This window comes from Aquarana catesbeiana, linkage group LG04 (assembly GCF_042186555.1).
Source record: "Aquarana catesbeiana isolate 2022-GZ linkage group LG04, ASM4218655v1, whole genome shotgun sequence".
Classification (NCBI taxonomy): Eukaryota; Metazoa; Chordata; class Amphibia; order Anura; family Ranidae; genus Aquarana; species Aquarana catesbeiana.
The window spans coordinates 450871889-450896649 of NC_133327.1; positions in this window are offsets into that span (position 1 = coordinate 450871889).

The following is a 24761-nucleotide window of genomic DNA, read 5'->3' on the forward strand; positions in this document are numbered from 1 at the left end:
CAATCATGGAATGGCGCCAAACTTCATAACTTAAAAATCTCCATAGGCGACGCTTTACATTTTTTTTACAGGTTATCAGTTTAGGGTTACAGAGGAGGTCTAGTGCTAGAATTGTTGCACACACTCTAACGCATGCGGCGATACCTCACATGTGTGGTTTGAGCGGCGTTTACATATGTGGGCGGGACTTACGTGTGGTTTCGCTTCTGAGCACGAGCTACCAGGGACAGGGGCATTTTTAATTTATTTTTTTATTTTATTTTTATTTTACTTAATTTTTTTTATTTTTACACTTTTTTTTACACTTTTCTTTTATTACTTTTATTCCTATTACAAGGAATGTAAACATCCTTTGTAATAGAAATCTATGTAACAGGTCCTCTTTATGGAGAGATGCGGGGTCAATAAGACCCCACATCTCTCCTCCAGACTGTAAAGCATGAGATTGTGAAAACATTTTTTACCGATCTCATGCTGACAGCCGCGATCGCGGCTTCGGTTATTTCCGGGTAACCGGGCGTTACGTCATAACATCGCGCCCGGGGCTCCACCGTGGTCATATGGTCACCAGTCATCTCTATCGCCCTCATCCGGTGCCAACCGATTCATTCTCCGGGCTCCCGATGGCATGGGAGAGACCGGGGAAGCACCAGATGGCGGCGGGAGGGGGGCGTCCCCTCCCGTCGCCTATAAGAACGATCAAGCAGCAGAATTGCCACTATGATCATTCTTATCGTGCACAGAATCGCCAGCTGAAAATAATGATATCTGAATGATGTCTGTAGCTACAGGCATCATTCAGATATCCCCCCCAAAGTCCAGGACGTTTATATACAGTGGCCGGTTTTGAAGTGGTTAATACTGAATTTGTTTGTTAATGCACAGCAAGTTCCTTGTACCATATTGTATACAATCCAGAACAATAGTGCAGCGCAAAGTAATGAAGTACGTTTAAAAGTCCATATCTAAAGAGTCCGAATGCATTCAAGAAGTAGAGGAATGGAGGGACATCAGCCACTGTGAAGATGTGTATCCAATTTAAGCATGCAAGTGCCAAGATATGTGTAACACCTCAACCAAAGACATTATTGGCCGCTCATCTTATAAAAGTGACCCCTGATAACAGGCTGGTCAGTAAATGCTTTCCCCAATATGGAGATAAAATCCATCCAGCAGTCTGTCTCTGGCAAAAGATGGCAATCCTTTGCAGTGTATATAAAAACAACATATAGTGCTCTCTGCTAAAATCTTAATCTTTTATTAAAAAAGTAACACACGGGGGGCAGGAGGCGGAGCCTAGCGGAGCAGACATGCATTGTTAGAGCTCCACACCGCTGAGGAGAGAAGAGAAGGACAAAGCGGAGCCTGCAGGCTCAAAAGGTATCCATTTGAACCTTTTTGCCCCAGGGAACAAACTGTGAAAGTTTGGGCAGGAAATATGGTACTGGGAGGAAACCGTGGCAGAAATAAAAATCACCTCACAAAGAGCTCACAGGCACTCACTGCAACAAAAGCAGCTCCAGTCACCTCACAAGATACAGCATCAGGGCGCTCTCACAGACAGAAAATGTCACAGCAAGACTCTCCATTTGAGTCAGATACAGAACAAATCCTCTCACAAACTTCTCCACAAGCCTCCTCAGTATCCCCAGTAATATTATTACAATTTGAAAAGATGCTTCATAAGGCTTTAAAACAAACCTCAGACCAAATAACAAACAGCCTAACCAAAGAAATAAGAGAGCTGGGAAACCGCACCGCAGCCTTAGAAATAAAAATGGATGAAATTGAAATTACAACCCAAGAAAATATAACTGAATTGGAACAATTAAAAGAAGAGAATTTAATACTTCAAACTAAGCTCGAAGATTACGAAAATAGAGCCAGACGTTCAAACTTGCGCATAAGGGGAATACCTGAAACTGTGACAGACCTGCAATCTACTATTACTGCTCTATTACAAGAACTAAAGCCAGATATCCCTATTGAACGTTTAGAACTGGACAGAGTACACAGAGCCCTCACAGCCAAAAAGAAAGATGGACCCCCACGTGATATAATCACAAAATTTCATTATTACAGAACGAAAGAACAAATACTAATTGCTGCAAGAGAAAAAAAGGAACTTAATTTTCAAGGACACAATTATCAAATTTTTGCTGACCTATCCCAACTTACTATTACTAAAAGACGATCCATGAAACCCCAACTAATGGAACTGCAACGCCACAACATTATGTATCAATGGGGCTTCCCCTTTTCAGTCAGATTTAACTACCAAGGTACAATTTACAGAAGCAGATCAGCAGATGAACTACAACAAACCCTTTTAAAATTAAATCTGACAGAACCCACAAGCAGCAACACTCCCACACGCAGAAGAATGGCATCATCTTCACCTTCAGGCAGCACCCAGAAAATTCCAGAACAAAATGGGAATCATCATTCTCACAAAAGAGGCCGTTATGCCACATCATCCATGGACCAAGAAGATTCAATGGACTGACATCCTAATTCCTGATATCTCTTCATTTATTATACTAAGAGATGGTTCTCTATAAAAAACCTATATTTATAACTGAATGTAACTGCATTCTGATAGTCACACACTGTGTGGGATCATGTTACATTCCAGTTATATTTCTTATTACTTCTGATTCATATAGCCTTAGAATATATAAGTGAAATAAGGAAATTCTTGTTCAGTTATATATTATCAGGTAATAACAATAGATTTATTACTTTTTAGGACAAATATGTTCAATAATCCAGAAGTAATGGAAGCTTTTTTTTTTTTTTTTTTTCTTTCTTTTCTTAAAACAAATATATTATTACCTAACTAGTTCCTAGAATTATGTTTTTGTTTATTCTAATCTGAAGCAATACAACCTCAATTTTATGAGTTAACATATCTAAACAGTTACATATGAATAAAATATGTAATTGTTTACTCTAAAAGGGTTAAAATCCCAAAATAATTCAAACTATCTTCATCAATACCAAAGTTATTAACAGTACCTTTCTAACTGAATTATTTAGCCTAGGGCAAGACTAACCATATACAACCACCCTGGAATAAATAATTTCAACAAAAACTATATTCTGCACTCCAACTAATGAAACATCATTTTGATGTCTTTTGACATAGCACTTCTCTCCTGTAAGCGGAAGATCCGTGTACCCCCATTAGCCCTCCTCATTCTCCCAACCATATTATGTGGGAGTGTGACGAAGGCACTTATTCCCCTGAGAGAGATATTTATTCTCTTTCACGGGTAAATTGTGATTACTTGCAAAAAATAATTTATACAATGTATCATCTAATCTCATATGTTTTTTGTTTACTCTTTACTCCAGAATTCACTGGTTTCTTTTCTATCTATTCATCTCTTCAGTCCACACAGGTTGATCTGCGCAGTCAGCTCTGCATAACAAAAAGTAAGTCAAAACTATTTGATCTATTGCCATGGCACCACTGAATATACTTTCCCTGAATGTTCAGGGAATAAATGTCCCTCAAAAAAGGACCAAAGCCTTCCGTACTTTCCATAACAAGAAGGCTCACATAGTATGCCTCCAAGAAACACACTTCACCAAAGATTCTACTCCAAAATATATTTCTCCTTTTTATCAACAAATTTACACGGCTTCTGCCTGTACCAAGCAAAGGGGAACTCTAATTGCATTTCACCGATCCACACCATTCACCTTATCATCAGAAATTAAAGACCCAGAAGGTAGATACCTGATACTCATGGGTTATATAATGGATACAGCAATCACGGTGATTTCCTACTACGCTCCTAACAAACAACCTATACCATTCCTCTCACATATATTACAACTGATTAATACACACAAAATAGGAACAGTGATAATGTGTGGGGATTCGAACCAGGTCCTCCTCCCATTTCTAGATAAATCACCTTTTACACCATCCAAAATAACCTCTAGATTACCTTTTTCTCAACTTCTTTCCAAATACAATCTGGTAGATTCATGGAGAGAAAGTAACCCAATGAGAAAGAAATTCACTTATTTCTCACACCCTCATCAAACCTTCACCAGAATAGATCATATTTTTCTAACAATAGGAATGATACCAGAAATTATTGCATCAGATATAATTCCGATTCCGTGGTCTGACCATAATGCAGTATACACTACTATAGCCTCAGCCATACCAAAAGCGCATGACCCAACGTGGTACTTACCGGACATAATGCTCAAACACCCACTACATCAGATGGCCATTGAACAAGCTTTAAAGGAATACATATCAATTAATAATACAACAGACATCTCCCCAATAACACTGTGGGAAGCTCATAAGCCTGTCTTGCGTGGTACAATACAAAGACAAATGGCACTATTTAAACGGGAACGCAAAAATCTAGCAAAAAAACTAGAACTCAATTTTAATGCAGCCTACATATCATTTCAAGATAATCCATCTCAGAGTACAAAATCTCATCTGGAAAAATCTAGATTGGAATACGATCTATTTCTCACTGAGTCAGTTGATAAATCCCTCAAACGCTCCAAACACAATTTCTACATGAATACAAACAAACCAGGGAAAAATTTGGCTCGGGCATTAAATTCAACTAACAAATCTTTCAAACCAATACGTTTGAAATTATCAAAAAATGTTTACACTTGTAATCCAGTTAAAATAGTCCATAAATTTCACTCACATCTCGCAACTTTATACAAGACAAACAATGAATTTAATCCTACAGAGGCTGAATCCTTCTTCTCAAAAATAACCTTACCTGAGTTATCTCAGAATCAAAAAAGCAGTTTGGATGAGCCTATAACTATAGATGAAGTTGCTAACGCCATAAAAGACCTAAAACTTAACAAAAGACCAGGCCCAGACGGCTACTCGGCTTTATACTATAAAACATTCTCAGAAATACTCTCTCCCATTCTCACTAAAACTTTTAACAAACTTCTAGATGGAGATTCTTTTCGGCAAGAAACACTAATGGCAATTGTTTGTATGATCCCAAAACCCCTTTCTGATGATACTTCCTGTGTGAATTATCGGCCTATCTCTCTGTTAAACCTCGATATTAAATTATTAGCAAAAATAATAGCAAAACGCCTCAATAGCATTATAGGAAAATTAATACATAGAGATCAAGTAGGCTTCATGCCAAATAGACAGGCAGGCGATAATATACGCAGGGCAGTGTTATTGGCACATATTGATAAAAAACAGAAAATCCCTTTATGTTTTCTATCTCTCGATATTAAAAGGGCATTTGACACAGTATCCTGGCAATATATGCAATATTCATTACAAAAATGGGGTTTTGGACCCCACTTTTTAACATGGATCAAAGCATTATATAATAAACCCAAAGCCTATATAAAATATGCTGGATACAAATCTGAAGCCTTTAATATCGAAAGAGGTACCCGACAGGGTTGCCCATTATCTCCCTTATTATTTGCCCTTATACTCGAACCCATGGCCCAATATATCAGAACAAACCAAACTATAACTGGCATTGAAGTAGGAGGTATTACACACAAATTATGTATATTTGCAGACGATATATTACTTTTTCTATCATCACCACAGGTCTCTGGTCCTAACTTAATACCAGCTCTTGATGGATTTGCAGCCCTATCCGGCCTTATGATTAATCCTAAGAAATGCCTAGTGCTTAATATTTCACTCACAAACATGGAATTGATCCCGGCTAGGGCTGCACTCCCATTCACATGGGCAGAAAAATCAATCCCATATCTTGGAATTCATTTAACAGCCTCTCATTCTGACTTATTCTCAACCAATTATCCTCCTGTATTAAGACAGATCACAAATCTAATAAAACAATGGTCGCAACTTCCTTTATCCTGGATGGGGAAGATTAATGCAATCAAAATGACTATTCTACCCAAATTGCTTTATCTATTCAGAGTCCTCCCTATTCCAATTCCTTCCTATTTTTTGAATAGTACAAAAAAGAGCAACTTCGTTTATATGGGGCTCTTCTAAACCACGTATACCTATACACACACTACATCTTCCCAAAAATAAAGGAGGCCTGGGATTTTACTAACTACTACAGAGCGGCACATTTGGCCAGTCTGTCCAAATACCATGCAAAACAGGAAATCCCATTATGGGTATTTATAGAGGCTTCAGAAAATGACCCTCTATTAATATCAAATTTATTATGGCTTGATCCTAAAGACCGCTTTAAAATTCATAATCCCATAACTAAACACTTCTTATCTCTCTGGGATAAACTAAAAACCAAATATCAGTTACAATCTCCACACAATCCTCTCCTTTCTTTTATCAGAAATCCGGCCTTTTATCCGGCATGGATCTACCCAAATTCTTTTAAAGCTTGGACAACATCAGGCATTCAGACACTAAATGACTTCATAGCATCTAAATCATTCCTTTCATTCCCATCGCTTAGAGAAAAATATGATCTACCAAACTCTGAGATATTTAGATATCTCCAAATCAAAAATTTCTATACACCATTCCTAAAGGGGGATACACCATTATCCCAATTATCCATTTTTGAATCAATCTGTACAAAAGATCCATTTGCTAAAGGTACAATTTCATCACTTTATAATCAATTATATGGAGTACTAAATCTTAATAGACCCTCTTACGTTCAGAGGTGGGAGGAGGACCTGGGACGAACTTTAGAAGACATGGACTGGTCTAACATATGGCTCACATCTAAGTCATCTTCACCCAACATCTTAGCACTGGAGACAAATTATAAAGTCCTAACTCGCTGGTACCTTGTACTCGCTAGAGTGGCAAAATATTCACCTAATACCTCAGCTCTTTGTTTTCGAGGATGCCCAGAAATAGGCACATATTTACACATATGGTGGACGTGCCCAGTAATCCAAACCTTCTGGAAGGAAGTCTTCGTGATTGCATCTAAAATATTTAAAAAAATAATACAACCAGATCCATATTTAACTTTATTTAATCTAAAACCGGAATGGTTAACACTCTCTCAATTCAAACTTATGATCCAACTAATAACGGCTGCAAAACAAACAGTGGCCAAGGCATGGAAATCTCCTACATTGGTACTAGCAGAAACAATTCACAGAATGAATAATACAATGTCCCATGCTAAGATGGTAGCCATCGATCAAAATCAAATTCCAAAATTTGAAAAACTTTGGCATCCTTGGATAAAACAACAGTTCCTGTCAAACTTCAATGACTCTGTCCTGTTGCCATGGTAACAGATTAAATGACTTACAGAGACACCCATTCTAAGGCTTCAAAGAGAACTAAAAAGAATAATAAACTGACGAGCAGGACAACCTTGTGGACCATACCTCTACCTTTCAACCCTTTTTCTTCTTTCTCTTTCCTTTTCTCCACCTTACGATTAAAGCTCATTATCAGAATTTATTTGACCTATATACACTCTACTTGTAAACAATATGTATAGTAGGTATAAATCATTTAAATACCTACAAAAGTAACTAAGGAAATGATATATATCTTTAATTTAGGTTTACGTGAACCCAATGTTTAATATTTGAAATTTCATGATATTTACCTATATAAACCCTACTGTAAAACAATGAGCTTACTTTATAGATCCTTGTAAACTTACTTTATGTATCTTTATAACATTGTATACTCAATAAACTTCTTTTGACAAGGAAAAAAAGTAACACACTTGCAAATCCAGCACTTGCCATAAGTGCCTATATTGAGCACTCAAGGGAAATACATCCATAAATCAGAAAAATGGCCATGTGTGGCTCCTCCCCTGTACGTGTTACATTCAAGGGTGGGACACTAGATATAAAACAGTTTAAATCATATTCAACATATAAGCCAGCAGGGGTCAGGGCATTGGTCTCATAGATCCAAAAAGACTCTCTGCGGCTTAACTGTCAGATGAAACACCCACCTCGCCAGTGTATCCTAACTTTTTCAATACCTCAAAACCTCTGGGATCCTTGTTATGACAAATCTTAAAGTGCTTGAACACACTATGAGTACCGACCCCTCTTTTAATGTTGTTAACATGTTCACCCAACCTTACGTGAAGGGACCTAGGTGGTCTTCATATGTATTGTCCTATGCTTATTCACAATTTTCTCAAATTTCTTATAGTAAATGTTGTAGGCAAGGATCATTTTATATTCACCACTGTTGACCTGTGTAAGATTTTGGGTATCTTTTATCAATGTACTCCTATCCAGAGATTTAACCCTATTTATCATACCGTCTATAGCATCTCTCTCATATGCTTTTTGTTGGAGCCTACACTTGAGACTGGGACATCCCCCTCCGAAGAACAATTACACCTAAGTTTTATGAATTGACCCCTAGAGATATTGCATAGTCACATCTTATGGTGACAACTATTTAAAGGTACAGTATATAAGAATTCCTGTTGGTCAGTTTAAAATCCAGATGTCCAGATGTAACTATTCCTAAGCAGCATAGATTTTGGCGTACCCCTTTAATAAGGTTCATAGCTGCAAATGTTTTTTGGCGGCTGGAGTACACCATTAATAAGTCTTTTTGCTGTTTTTTGATAGGGGGATTTTTTAGTATATACAGATATGTAGCCATACATTTTTGCAGATATTTAGCCCCCCTTATTTATAATTTTATTTGTATTATTATTGTTCAGCTGCAGGCTTTATAATGGCTTTGGTACGTTTAAAGCAGAGTTCCACAATTTTTTTCACTTTATTAAAAGTCAGCAACTACAAAAAGTGTAGCTGCTGACTTTTAATAAACACACACTCACCTGTCCCACGGTCTAACGATGTGGCCGCCTGAAGCCCTGGTTCTCTCCCCCACCTCTCCTCTGCCTCGGCATCACTAGTGTGGGCACCTGGCTGTGACAGCTTGTGGCTTCACAGCCAGGTGTGCACTGCGCATGCGCGAGTCGAGCTATGCTGTCCTGAATGGCCAAACAATCTTCTGGGACCTGTGTCGTGTCCCCAAAGATTGTAGGGAGGGAGGGGGAGAGGAGGAGTTGCCTAGGTGGCGCAGACGGAAGTGGGAGCTGGGTACCTGTCAAAACTAGGTAACCACTCCCCCCCAAAAAAATGACATGCCAAATGTGACATGTCAGGGGGTTAGGAATCCCTAAAGCCTAAGTTTCACTTTTGGGTGGAACTCTAGTTTAAGGTGTCTGGTTGCTTATTTAGGTGGCTAGCATTCCCCTTTCAATGTATGCATTCAGCTGTGCCGTTATTTATGAGGGTGGTGTCTGGTTGCTATAGTACCAGAGTTTGTCTATTTAAATGCGGGTGGAGTGCGTGGTTCCGTTCCTACTGACAAAGTCTTGCCTTTGGATGTAACGCGTACAAGGGAGGAGCCACACATGACGTCACCCGTGGTCATCTTTCTGATTTGTGGATGTATTTCCCTTGAGTGCTCAATATATGCACTTGTGACAAGTGCTGGATTTGTAAGTGTGTTACTTTTTTAATAAAAGATTACAATTTTAGCAGAGAGCACTATATGTTCTTCTGCTTTTTTACTTTCAATAAATGTTTATTGTTTTTTATGAGTGTAGACAAAAAGTACAATTGTAGCATGGTAAACGGCTCTGGGGGGAGGGCCCCCGAAGTAATGTAGAAACATACATACAGTCAAAGTATGCTAGTGAAAGATTATACAACTGTAGGAAAGTATGGGTGCGCTGTCTTTATGTCCCGCCTGAGAGTGTTGGCACATCATCAGTAGAGGGGCTAGGCCCCTGGAGTAGCGGGCCCCCCCCCCACCCCCAGCACCCCCCGTCGGGATCATGCTGTGCCAGAAGCAGAGTCCATCCACCCCCTCCAGGTACCCGCCATGGTTATGTCAAGCCAGCAGGGGGTGATGACTGGGCTATATGGTTATGCCCAGCATCAATAAGACAGTCCTGTGCTAATTATAAACTGGATAATCACACAATAGAAACGTGTTTGTATGAAGAGAATAAAGAAAGAAAGAGAAGAAAGAGAGGGGGTGAAGAGAGGGTGAGGTAGGGATGGGAAAGGGGGTGGGAAAGATGAGTGCCTACTATGGTGTCTTGGGATGGTGTGCTACTTTGTGAACATCAGGAATAAGGGGGGTTCCCACATAGTTGGCCCAAGGTTCCCATATCTTTTGAAATGTATTGGTGGTATCTGTCAAGATGCTGGATAGCTTTTCTTGTTTCATAATCCACAATATTTTCCTTTTGACTACTTGTATGGATGTTTTTGGCTTTTTCCAGGCTTTAGCAATCATGATTTTAGTTCCAAGTAGGGATGAGCTTCGAGTTCGAGCCGAACCCATATTTGACTTGAACATCGCGTGTTCAACCGTTCGTCGAATTGCGAATGTTATGGGCCGTTCGCGCCACTCGAATTATAGGCCACTCCATTATAATGTTATAGGCCACTCCAGGACCTTGAAATGCTTCTTACGAAGCCACTCCTTCATTGCCCGGGTGGTGTGTTTGGGATCATTGTCATGCTGAAAGACCCAGCCATGTTTCATCTCCAATGCCCTTGCTGACGGGAGGAGGTTTGCACTCAAAATCTCACGATACATGGCCCCATTCATTCTTTCATATACACGGATCAGTCATCCTGTTCCCTTTGTAGAGAAAGAGCCCCAAAGCATGATGTTGCCACCCCCATGCTTCACAGTAGGTATGGTGTTCTTTGGTTGCAACTCAGCATTCTCTCTTCTCCAAACACGACGAGTTGTGTTTCTACCAAACAATTCTACTTTGGTTTCATCTGACCATATGACATTCTCCCAATCCTCTTCTGGATCATCCAAATGCTCTCTAGCAAACCTCAGATGGGCCCGGACATGTACTGGCTTAAGCAGGGGGACACGTCTAGCACTGCAGGATCTGAGTCCCTGGCGGCGTAGTGTGTTACTGATGGTAGCCTTTGTTACATTGGTCCCAGCTCTCTGCAGGTCAGTCACTAGGTCCCCCATGTGGTTCTGGGTTTTTTGCTCACAGTTCTTGTGATCATTTTGACCCCATGGGGTGAGATCTTGCGTGGAGCCCCAGATCGAGGGAAATTATCAGTGGTCTTGTATGTCTTCCATTTTCTAATTATTGCTCCCACAGTTGATTTCTTCACACCAAGCTGCTTGCCTATTGCAGATTCAGTCTTCCCAGCCTTGTGCAGGTCTACAATTTTGTTTCTGGTGTCCTTCGACAGCTATTTGGTATTCACCATAGTGGAGTTTGGCGTGTGACTGTTTGAGGTTGTGGACAGGTGTCTTTTATACTGATAACAAGTTAAAAAGGGGGGCCATTAATACAGGTAGAGTGGAGGACAGAGGAGCGTCTTAAAGAAGAAGATACAGGTCTGTGAGAGCCAGAAATCTTGCTTGTTTGTAGGTGACCAAATACTTATTTTCCACCATAATTTGCAAATAAATTCTTTCAAAAATCAGGCAATGTGATTGTCTGGATTTGTTTCCACATTTTGTCTCTCATAGTATAGGTATACCTATGATGACAATTACAGGCCTCCCTCATCTTTTTAAGTGGGAGAACTTGCACAATTGGTGGCTGACTAAATACTATTTTGCCCCATTGTATATACACTGTATTCAGTTTAGCTAGATCCATTCCTATTATTCTCTTCCTACTGACAGGCAGGCAGGTGTTTTTACAGTATTTACAGTACTTACAGTAAGTGTATATGTCCTTTGCACAGTGTGCACCTAAAGCTACCTGAAGAAAATTGCTGGTGTTCTTCTGATTCTATTAGTACCACAGGCAGGCAGCTACAGTATTTAAGGTTAGTGTACTGTGTCCTCTGCACAGTGTGCACCTAAAGCTACCTGAAGAAAATGTGTGGTGTTCTTCTGATCCTATTAGTACCACAGGCAGGCAGCTACTGTATTTACAGTTAGTGTACTGTGTCCTCTGCACAGTGGGCACCTAAAGCTACCTGAAAAAAAATGGTGGTGTTCTTGTGATCCTATTAGTACCACAGGCAGGCAGCTACAGTATTTACAGATAGTGTACTGTGTCCTCTGCACAGTGTGCACCTAAAGCTACCTGAAGAAAATTGGTGGTTCTCTTCTGATCCTATTAGTACCACAACCAGGCAGCTGTAGTATTTACTGTTAGTGTACTGTGTCCTCTGCATAGTGTGCACCTAAAGATACCTGAAGAAAATTGGTGGTGTTCTTCTGATCCTATTAGTACCACAGGCAGGCAGCTACAGTATTTACAGTTACTGTACTGTGCCCTCTGCACAGTGTGCACCTAAAGCTACCTGAAGACAATTGCTGTTGTTCTAATCCTATTAATACCACAGGCAGGCAGCTGCAGTATTTACAGTTAGTGTACTGTGTCTTCTGCACAGTGTTCACCTAAAGCTACCTGAAGACAATTGCTGTTGTTCTGATCGTATTAATACCACAGGCCGGCAGCTGCAGTATTCACAGTTAGTGTACTGTGTCCTCTGCACAGTGTGCACCTAAAGCTACCTGAAGAAAATTGCTGGTGTTCTTCTGATCCTATTAGTACCACAGGCAGGCAGCTACAGTATTTACAGTAATGCCCTGTATACACGATAGGATTTTCCGATGGAAAATGTGTGATAGCACCTTGTTGTCGGAAATTCCGACCATGTGAAGGCTCCATCACACATTTTCCATAGGAATTTCTGACACACAAAGTTTGAGAGCTTGCTATAAAATTTTCCGACAACAAAATCCATTGTCGGAAATTCCGATCGTGTGTACACAAATCCGACACACAAAGTGCCACACATGCTCAGAATAAATTAAGAGACGAAAGCTATTGGCTACTGCCCCGTTTATAGTCCCGACGTACGTGTTTTACGCCACCACGTTCAGAACGATCCGATTTTCCGACAACTTTGTGTGACGGTGTGTATGCAAGACAAGTTTGAGCCAACATCCGTAGATGGATTTTGTTGTCAGAATGTCCGATCAATGTCCGACCGTGTGTACAGGGCATTAGGCTCTAAAATGAATAATTCACCAAAGGTGGACCACAGTGTTGCCACCATCCCTTGTACAAAATTATAAAGTAGGGGTCCCCCACAAGAGGGTTGGGATTTTAAAGGCAACTAGATATAATAGAAAAGGCAATAAATGTAAAAATATATATACATTAATATTTTATTAATGTATCAAGCTTAAAAGAGTTAGTGCATATGACTATTGTAACTGACTCATTAATAACAACAATGACATATAATAAGGTATCAATGTACAAACAGATATAGTCTCCTATTTTCAGAGATAAGAGCCCAATGCGTTTCAGGAGCTTGTCCCTTCTTCAGGGGCTTGTCACATATGGAGACAGGTGTGCGTCTATAAGAAAAATGCATCCATCAGAGTTGAAACATATGGGGACAGGAGGTAAGAGGAGCATCGATGAAGCAAGAAAGGCAAGTCAGCCGTGAACAGGCCCAAAAAAAAGGGGAAAGGGGGAGAAAAAAAACAATTAGAGTTAGTGTACTGTGTCCTCTGCACAGTGTGCACCTAAAGCTACCTGAAGAAAATTGGTGGTGTTCTTCTGATCCTATTAGTACCACAGGCAGGCAGCTGCAGTATTTACAGTTAGTGTACTGTGTCCTCTGCACAGTGTGCACCTAAAGCTACCTGAAGAAAATTGCTGTTGCTCTGATCCTATTAATACCACATCTCACTGCAGGCCATTAGTATGTCTGGAAGGCCAACAAGGAGAGGCAGACAGTCACAAGCCAATAAAAGAGGTCAAGCAGGCTCTGTGTCTAGAGGTAACAGTGCTGGTCATGGAGACGGTGCATCCTCATCAGCACATGGCCGTGGGACACGCTTGTCCTTTTTTTCAGCAGCTGGCCCTGTTGAGCCGCAACATGCGGAAGACTTGGTAGAGTGGATGACCAAGCCATCCTCATCTTCCTCATCCTCTCTCACCCAGGCTCAGGGTACTTTGTCTGGCAAAGCAGCTGCCAATGCGGCCTCTTCCCTCGGCTCAATGGCATTACTCACTCCTTCCCTAGCCCCACCATGTCCTCCTGAGGAGTCCCCTAAACTGTTTGACCACAGTTTTGAGTACATGCTCCAGGAGGATGCCCAACGTTTTGAAGGGTCCGATGATGGTACCCAAATAGAGGAAGGCAGTAACGTGAGCCCAGAGAGAGTTGGGTGCCCAAGAAGGACAGCAATCTGGCAGTCATGTTCCCCCAGCTGCAGCATACTGCCAGCTTTGCTCCAGTGATGAAGAGGGAGGGGATGATGAGTAAGTCACTGACTACACATGGGTGCCTGATAGGAGAGAGGAGGAGGAGGTACAACTCCAACGAGGCAGAATGCCCTCCAGGGGCCAGCTTAAGGGCAGCACACCGACTGCATCACACTGCAGAGCTCTGCATGTGCAGGGTGCTGCTGTCTCTGCGCGTTATTCCAAAAGTTCTTTGGTGTGGGCTTTTTTGAGACGAGTGCATCAGATCCCACCGCTGCTATTTGCAACATATGTCTCAAGCGTATCTCGTGTGGCCAAAACATCACCCACTTGGGCACCACATGCTTGACCAGAAATATGTCTATCTGCCATGCAGTTCATTGGCGAGCGTACCTAAAAGACCCACACCAAAGAACAAAGTGGACCTCTCCTTGCTCCTCATCAGCTGGGATCTCCAACCCCACTATACCTTCGGTCCTCTCTGAAACCTGCCCTGAGAGGAATGAAGGTGTAGAATTAGGTGTGTCACAGCCAAGTACTGCAATCTGCTATCGGTACACCGACACCAGATTGTACCAGCAAATTTCCCTGCCCCAGCTGCTGCACTGCCGAAAGAAGATCGCTCCCTGCCATCCACATGCCCAACGGTTGAATGCTAGCTTGGCTAAATTGCTAGCACTTCAACTGCTGCCTTTTCAGTTGGTAGACTCTGTCCCTTCCGTGTGTTTGTGGAATGTGTGGTTCCTCAGTGGCAGGTTCCCAAACAACACTTTTTCTCACGGAAAGTGATTACGGCTCTCTACCGGCATGTGGAAGGCAATGTCTTGGCCTCGCCAAGGGCAGAGGTAAGGTGCATATTACTGCTGACTCATGGTCCAGCAGGCATGGACAGGGACATTACCTATCTTTCACCGCGCACTGGGTGACTCTTCTGGCAGCTGAGAAGGATGCAGGACAGGGTGCAGTAGTGTTGGAGGTTGTTCTACTAGTGGTGATTCTGCCACACCTCTCTCCTCCACCCCCTCCTCTTCTTCTTCCTCCATGGCCTCTTCCTGTGCTGATTTGTCCTCAGAACCAGCGGTGCTCCGTAGGCGTTCAAGGGGCTACGCAAGCACGCAGGCAAAAAAGATGCCATGCGTTGCTTGAGCTGGTGTGCTTGGGGGACAGGAGCCGCACTGGGGCAGAGATTCTGTCAGCTTTGCAGGGGCAGGATCAGAGGTGGTTGATGCCATGCCAGCTTAAGCCAGGAATGGTGGTTTGCAACAATGACACCAACCTCCTCTCCACCCTCCGACAGGGACAAATGACCCATGTGCCCTGTTTGGCTCACGTCCTTAACTTGGTGATGCAGCGGTTCTTGGGCAGGTACCTGGGCTTACAGGATGTCCTGAGGCAGGCCAGGAAAGTCTGTGTGCATTTCTGCAGGTCATATAATGCCAGTGCTCGACTGGCTGACCTCCAAAAGCAATTTAACCTGCCCAAGAACCGCCTAATCTGTGACATGCCCACCAGGTGGAACTGAACATTTACCATGCCGCAGCGGCTGCACACGCAACAGAGGGCCATCAATGAGTACCTATGTGGCTATGGCACCAGGGAAGGGTCAGGGGAGCTTGTTTTTTTTCCCTATGCCAGTGGGCTATGATCAGGGATGCATGCACTGTCCTGTCACCATTTGAGGAGGCCACGAGGATGGTGAGCAGTGACAGTGCATGCATCAGTGACACTATCCCTCTTGTCCGCCTGTTGGAACACATGCTGTGTGCAATAATGGACAGGGCACTTGAGGCAGAACAGAGGGAGGAAGAGGAGAACTTCCTTACCTCTCAAGGCCCCCTTTATCCAGACAGTGATCCTGCGTGCCCACCGATCACACAGGAAGAGGACGAGGAGGAGGATTGTGTCAGTATGGAGGTGGAGCCTGGCACTCAGCATCAGCAGCAGTCTTCAAGGGACCATTTACAGTCCGAAGAAACCCATGGACTTGTACGGTGCTGGGAGGGGGTGGCTGCGGATCATGTCGTCCTTAGTGACCCACAGGACTCTGGATCGAATGCCTCACCAAACCTACGCTGCATGGCCTCCCTGATCCTGCAAAGCCTGTGGAAGGATCCTTGTATTCGTGGTATCAAGGGGAGGGATGATTACTGGCTAGCAACCGTCCTTGATCTACGTTACAAGGGTAAGGTTACAGACCTTATCTTGCCATCGCAGAGGGAGCAGAGGCTGAAACATCTTCGGGAGGCCTTGCAGAAAGGTTTGTGCAACACGTTTCCAGAGCCTAGGAGGTTACAATTTCCTGGTCCTCCTGGACAACGTGTTGCTGAGGCTTTGGTCAGTCACAGAAGGAGCAGTGGAAAAGGTGGCAATCTGACCGATGCATTCAGACAATTTTTTAGTCCGCAGCCCCAAGGTATGATCAGTTCCAGCAACCATCGCCAGCGTCTGATTCACATGGTGCAGGATTACCTAGGGGCAAGAGCAGACTTGGACACCTTACCCACCTAAAATCTTCTGGGTTACTGGGTTTTGAGGATGGATCACTGGCCAGAGCTTGCACAGTATGCAATTGAGCTACTGGCCTGTCCTGCACCCAGCGTTCTTTCGGAACACACATTCAGTGCTGCTAAGGCTTTGTAAACAATCACAGGGTGCGCCTGTCCAACGAATCGGTCGATCGGCTGACCTTCATAAAAATGAATTAGTCTTTGATCACCAGCTACCAAGCACCTGATGCTGATGTAACCGATTGTTTTTTTTTTAATGTGAGATCCCTTCAAGGATGCCTATGCCTATGCTGATGCTGAGTGACTATCCTTGTCAGACTTACCCGTATCAGACTGACGAACCCGATATAGCAGAGGATGGCCTCCCGTACGTATCTGGTTCCTGGCCCCTGATAGAGCACACAGCAGGCACGGAGGCACAGAATGGTATGAGAGCCTGGTGGGTGGTTTGCAGGGATAAGGCCCAGGCTCCTGATGCAAGCTGGCAGGAGAAGATAGGTAGGCTGCAGGTCAGCTAACAGGTGCAGAGCAGACAGGTCCGGACACTAGCAAAGTTGGCAGCAGGCGGTCAGCACGGTACAAAAGGGATAAGCAGATGCAAAGTCCAGGTCACAGGCAGGTTCGGCAGCAGGCAGTCGGCACGGTACAGAGAGGTCAGGCAGATCCAAAGTCGGAGGCAGGCAGGGGTCGGATAGCAGAGCAGAGTCCAGTAAACAAGCCGGGTCACAGAGAGATCAAACAGTACACAGGAAACAGGTAGCATGGGAACAGGAAGCTGATGATCGGACAGCACCGAGCACAGCATCCCAGCAACCTAAATAGGGCAACCAGCGCCAAACACCCCGAATGCGCCCGCGCCGGCACGCCCAGGCGCGCACCCACGTGCACCCACACGGGAGCGGGCACGGGAGCACGCCCGGGCGCGCGCCCATGCACATCAGCACAAGCCAGCGCGAAGCGCCGCACCCCAGAGTGCCCAGCAAGTGTCCTGAACCGAGATCCTCTCTGACAGTGCCCCCTCCTTAAGGGCAGCCTCCGGATGCCCAGCCGGGCTAACCTATCTGCATGGGTACTCCGAAAATCCCTTAAGAGTTCCTCAGCGTGCAAATTGGCCTCCGGTTCCCAAGAATTGTCTTCTGGTCCATACCCCCTCCACTTGATTAAATACTGGATTTGGTTGCATCTCTTTCTACAGTCCAAAATTGCCTCCACCTCAAACTCCTCCTCGTTATTGATAATTACGGGTTCAGGCGGGCCAGTATTGCGACCCGAAAAAGAGTTGGGGATAACGGGTTTAAGTAGGGATACGTGAAAAACCGGATGGATTTTCAATGAATTAGGTAAGTCCAGCTCATAGGCCACATCATTGATTTTTCTCTTGACTGAATAAGGACCCATGAACCTGGGACCTAACTTTCTTGAAGGACAAGCCATCCTTAAGTTACTGGTAGACAGCCAGACCTGATTGCCAGGTTCTAGCAACAGTTGTCCTCGCTTTTTCCTGTCATACATCTTTTTGTTGTATTCTTGGGTTCTAGCCATGGTTTCCTGCAATAATTTGTTGTTGCTGATGAAGAAGTTCATAGTTTCAGAGACCGCAGGAATCGCACATTCAGGTAAGGAACTGGTTAAAAGGGATGGGTGAAACCCATAGTTCGCAAAAAACGGTGTTTGTTTGATGGCCGAATGCACAGAGTTGTTGTAGGCAAACTCGGCAATAGGCAGGAGAGAGACCCACTCATTTTGTGAGAAGGCAGAAAAGCAACGAAGGTACTGTTCCAGTGACTGATTAGTTCTCTCCGTCTGCCCATTCGTCTGGGGGTGGTAGGCCGATGAGAAGGCCAATTCTATTTCAAGAGACCTACAGAGAGCTTTCCAAAATCTGGAAGTAAACTGGACCCCACGATCGGATACTATACTCGAGGGGACTCCGTGGAGGCGTACAATTTCCTTAATGAATATTTTTGCTGTTTCCAAAGCTGACGGGGTACCCTTCATGGGTAGGAAGTGGGCCATCTTGGACAGCCTGTCTACAATGACGAAGATGGTGGAGTAGCCTTCTGCCAACGGGAGCTCAACGATGAAGTCCCTCGCAATCATTTTCCATGGCCTTTCCGGCACGGGTAAGGGCCTTAACAGACCCCAGGCCTTCGTTCGCTGCTCTTGCTCCGAGCACAGGTAATACAGGATTCCACGAAGCTCTTGCAGTCGCTTACCAGCTGGGGCCACCAAAAGGTACGTTGTACCAGTTCTGTTGTTTTCAACACACCAAAATGCCCCGCCAATTTGTGGTCGTGGCAGAGTTCCAGTGCGGCAATCCTCAGATCCTCTAGGACCAAGATCTTGTCCCTGTATCGGAATAAACCGTCTTGCAAGCTTACCTCGCCTTCCACAGAAGGGGACCAATTCCTTGAGGCCTGTTTAATCTGGGAAATGAGATCTCCCTGAAGAAGAAGAAAATTTCCAGCAAGAAGAATGGCGTCCGGAGGCAGAGATTCCCTGGAGTCATGAAACATACGAGATAATGCATCTGGTTTGATGTTCTTGGTACCTGGCCTATATGTAATGTGGAACTGAAATCTAGAGAAGAACAGAGCCCACCTTGCCTGTCATAGTCTCAATCTTGGCAGTTCTCAAATACTCACGATTTTTATGATCCGTGTAAATCAAAATGGGGTGAGCGGCCCCCTCCAATAGGTAGCGCCACTCTTCAAATGCGGCTTTAATGGCCAGCAACTCCCGATCACTTACATCATAATTCTTTTCTGCATCGGAAAGTTTTTGTGAGAAGAAGGCTACGGGATGAAGGAGAGCCTTGGCACCTTGCAGTTGAGACAGTACTGCCCCTACCGCGACCTCTGATGCGTCCACTTCAAGGACAAACGGTAAGGCAGGGTCTGGGTGCTTCAGGATAGAAGCGAAAGTAAAAAGTTCCTTGAGTTTATCAAAGGCTGCTTGCGCCTGAGGAGACCAGCAGAATGGTTTTCCCTGTTTCGTCAGTTCTGTGATAGGGGCGATGATAGTAGAAAAACTTCTTATAAATTTCCGATAAAAATTGGTGAAGCCGACAAAGCGTTGGACCCCTTTTTTATCGGAGGGAGCGGGCCAGTCCAGAATAGCTGCAACCTTTTGCGGGTCCATCTTGACACCATTGGTAGAGATGATTAAGTCAAGGAACTGAATGCTCTGGAGCTCAAATTTGCATTTGTCTAATTTAGCATAGAGTCCATGCTGCCTGAGTCGGGTTAACACGTTCCTGACATGCCTGCGATGTTCAGTAACAGAAGGAGAAAAGATCAGAATGTCGTCCAGGTATACAATAACATATAAATCCAGAAGGTCACGAAAAATGTCATTTACAAAATGCTGAAAAGTTGCTGGTGCATTGCACAGGCCGAAGGGCATGACGAGGTATTCGTAATGTCTGAACCTGGTACGGAAGGCCGTTTTCCACTCGTCCCCCTCTCTGATGCGAATTAAGTTATAGGCCCCACGGAGATCGAGTTTAGTAAATATTCTTGCTGACCCCAATCTTTGGAACAGCTCTGGCACAAGGGGTAAGGGATAGCGATTTTTGATGGTCACTTTATTGAGTTCTCTATAATCAATGCAGGGACGTAGCGAGTGATCCTTTTTCTCGACGAAAAAGATGCCGGCCCCGGCTGGTGATGTAGAAGGACGGATAAAGCCTCTTTTAAGATTTTCATCGATATACACCTTGAGGGTACCCAGCTCCTGCTCTGTCAAAGGGAATATTCTCCCAAAAGGAACTTCAGATCCAGGCAACAACTCAATGGGACAGTCGTAGGGTCTATGAGGCGGAAGGGTCTCAGCCCCTTTCTTGCTAAAGACATCGGAGAAGTCCTGGTAAGGGATGGGGATTGCCTGCTGCGATTCCGTGTCAGTGTTCAGACACAAGAATTGACTGGAGTTTTGCAGGGGTTCCGTGCAAACAGTGCTGTTGACAGTAACTGGAAGGGAACTTGATTTCCCCAGAAACCCAATTAATGCTGGGGTTATGCGCCTGCAACCAAGGCATTCCTAGAATAATAGGGAAGAGTGGTGAAGAAATAGCATCCAGCCGGAGAAATTCCCGATGACAGGTGTTCATGGTGGCTAGCAGTGGGATGGTTTCTTGGGTGACCGGACCAGAGTTGAGGGTGGAACCATCCGCGAGATAGACAGCAAGTCCCTGCGACTTTGTTCGGAGAGGGATACGGTGTTGAGTCGCAAAGGTGAGATCAATTAAGCAACTGCAAGCTCCTGAGTCAATGATGACCGGGGTAGGCAGATCCTGTCCTGGAAGCTGGAGGATAATGGAGAGAGCCAGATGGTTAGCAAGGTTAGGCAAGGCAGGTGTGAACTTAGAAGTAGCGGAAAGAGACTTACGTGTCTTATTCGGGCAAGACCTCACATAGTGACCTGACTCTCCGCAGTACATGCATAAGTTATTGACCCGTCGACGTTGTCGTTCTTCGGGAGTGAGAGATGGACGGAGAAGCCCCAGTTGCATCGGTTCGGAAGTTTCAAGGGCTGAGGCAGCTGGTCCCGGAAGGCTTGGGCCTACGGAGCTGGTAGAACTAGGGACCCTGGGAAGGACCCAAGTGGGGCGGAACTGGTTGACAGACCTCTTGGAACGACGCTCTCTCAGACGCCGATCGATCTGCACCGACAGGTTAATAAGGTCTTCCAGAGTTTGAGGTACGCCTACCCGTGCCAGCTCGTCTTTGAGCGAATCGGATAGCCCCAAACAGAATTGGTATCGCAGGGCCACGTCATTCCATTCAGTGTCTGAACTCCAATGCCTAAATTCCAGGACGTAGTCTTCTGCGGGCCTACGCCCCTGTTGTAGGGCGTGTAAAGTGGCTTTTAACTGAGGGTCCTCGTATAATTGAGACATAGCAGTAAAGAAGGTATCCAGAGTATCCAAACAGACAGACTTTTGCTCCAGGAGGTGGTGGGCCCAGGCCTGTGGTTCTCCAGATAGAAGAGAGATGACAAAACCCACTCTGGTTGCTTCCAAGGAGAATGTGCATGGTTGCAAGGCGAAGTATAGTTCGCAAGCGTTGCGAAATGCTCGATACTTATTGCGCTCGCCGGTGAACCTTTTGGGTGTAGGGACCCTGGGTTCAGGAGGTAACATAACCACTGAGGGTGCGGATGAGGGCCCGGCAGCGGAAGCGCCTTGCAGATTAGCAGGTGAGGACAGCACCTGAACTCGTTCCTCCAGTCTGGTATAACCTTCTTGAAGGCTCTTCACAGCCTGCGTGAGACCCGCCAGGTGTCTACATAGCTCCTTCATGGGAGAGGTCCCCTGCTCAGGCTCGGACATGGCTGTCTGATACTGTCAGACTTACCCGTATCAGGCTGACGAACCCGATATAGCAGAGGATGGGCTCCCGTACGTATCTGGTTCCCGGCCCCTGATAGAGCACACAGCAGGCACGGGAGCACAGAATGGTATGAGAGCCTGGCGGGTGGTTTGCAGGGATAAGGCCCAGAGTCCTGATGCAAGCTGGCAGGAGAAGAATGGCAGGCTGCAGGTCAGCTAACAGGTGCAGAGCAGAGCAGACAGGTCCAGACACTAGCAAAGTTGGCAGCAGGCGGTCAGCACGGTACAAAAGGGATAAGCAGATGCAAAGTCCAGGTCACAGGCAGGTTCGGCAGCAGGCGGTCGGCACGGTACAGAGGGGTCAGGCAGATTCAAAGTCGGAGGCAGGCAGGGGTTGGATGCAGGCGGATAGCAGAGCAGAGTCCAGTAAACAAGCCAGGTCACAGAGAGAGATCAAACAGTACACAGGAAACAGGAAGCACGGGAACAGGAAGCTGATGATCGGACAGCACCGAGCACAGCATCCCAGCAACCTAAATAGGGCAACCAGCGCCAAACACCGCGAACGCGCCCGCGCACCCGCACGCGCCCACACGGGAGTGCATCCGGGCGCGCACCAGTGTGAGCCAGCGCAAAGCGGTGCACCCCAGAGTGCCCAGCAAGTGTCCTGAACCGAGATCCTCTCTGACAATCCTGTTATGCTGAGTCACAATCCTCTTCCTCCTCAATTTTCATGCTGATAGCTTGTAAGAACATTTTTGGTTCTGGGCACCACCAGCAGTGGCCAAAACCCAATTTTTCTGCCCCTGTTTAACAGGGACGTGTAATTACAATTTTTGATGCAATACTTTGCAGCAGGGCTCATTTCTGCGCTCCAACTATAGTATCTGTGAGGGGTTGCAGTGTTGTGGCACCAGCACCAGTGCCCAAGGCCCAATTTTTCAGCCCCTGTTTAACAGGGGCGTATAATTACAATTTTTGCTGCAATACTTTGCAGGAGGGCTCAATCCTGCGCTCCAACTATAGCATCTGTGAGGGGTTGCAGTGTTGTGGCACCAGTGCCCAAGGCCCAATTTTTCTTCCCCTGTTCAACATGGACATGTAATTATAATTCTTGATCTAATATTTCACAGCAGGGCCAATTCCTGCGCCCACCAAGAGTAACTGTGAGGGCTTACAGTGTTGTGGCAACACCACCACCACCACCACCAAAGGCCCAATTTTTCTGCCCCTGTCCAACAGGTGAATGTAATTACAATTCTTGACCTAATATTTCACAGCAGGGCCTATTCCTGCACCCACCAAGAGTAACTGTGAGGGCTTACAGTGTTGTGGCAACACCACCACCACCACCAAAGGCCCAATTTTTCTGTCCCTGTTCAACAGGTACAAAAGGAGATGCTGCTCCCAGGACTTCCACACCTGGATAGATGCTCCTGCCCTACTCAACCTTTTAGGTGCTGACTCTGCACTGGTGTGTGAAAAAGGAAAGGGATCCTGGACAGCCGCACTCAATGAAAAAAGGCATCTTTATTGGAGAAAATAAATAAAATCCAAAATACTGTCCCATCAGGGGTGGATGAAACAGAGAAGAATAGCTAACGTGTTTCACATAAACTGATGCTTACTCATAGCTGAATGAGTAAGCATCAGTTGATGTGAAACTCGTTAGAGATTCTTCTCTGTTTCATCCACACCTGATGCGACTGTATTTTGGATTTTATTTATTTTCGCCAATAAAGATGCCTTTTTTCATTGAGTGCGCCTGTCCAGGATCCCTTTCCTTTTCACACACCTGTTCAACAGGTGCATGTAATTACAATTCTTGATATAATATTTCACAGCAGGGCCCATTCCAGCACCCACCAAGAGTAACTGTGAGGACTTACAGTGTTGTGGCACCAGCACCACCACCACCACCACCAAAGGCCCAATTTTTCTACCACTGTTCAACAATGGCATGTAATTACAATTCTTGATCTAATATTTCACAGCAGGGCCTGTTCCTGCGCCCACCAAATTTTCAAAAAATATTTGTCATTGCGACAGAAACTAAGGTGAAATCTTCTGAAGAGGTGCACAGACAGCAAAACAAATGTTACAGGGTTGATAACCCTATGTTTTCCAAAAAGCTTAAAAATAGATTTTTTGGCTGGAGCTACACTTTAAAAATGTACCAGTTCAAAATTACAAACAGATTCTACTTAACAACAAACTTACAGTCCCTATCTTGTTTGCACCGCCTGTATACTGCTGTTCAGAGTATATAGGGCCTGGGGGCCCCATGCCTTTCCTTTTTTTAATTTGGGTGCGGGGTTCCCCTTAATATCCATACAAGACCCAAAGGGCCTGGTAATGGACTGGGGGGGTATCCATGCCATTTGTCTCACTGATTTTTATCCATATTGCCGGGACCCGACATTACATTAAAGCCGCAAGCAGTTTTAAATTACTTTTATTCTTTTAAAAATGTCATTTTGTGCAGGGACTGCTCTAAGCAAGGGAAACACGTGCCACTTTACAGGCATACTATAGACACCCCCAGGTACGATATTTAAAGGAATATTTCACTTTTTTTTTCACTTTAAGCATCATTAAAATCACTGCTCCCGAAAAAACAGCCATTTTTAAAACTTTTATTTGCATTGATACATGTCCCCTGGGGCAGGACCCGGGTCCCCAAACCCTTTTCAGGACAATAACTTGCATATTAGCCTTTAAAATTAGCACTTT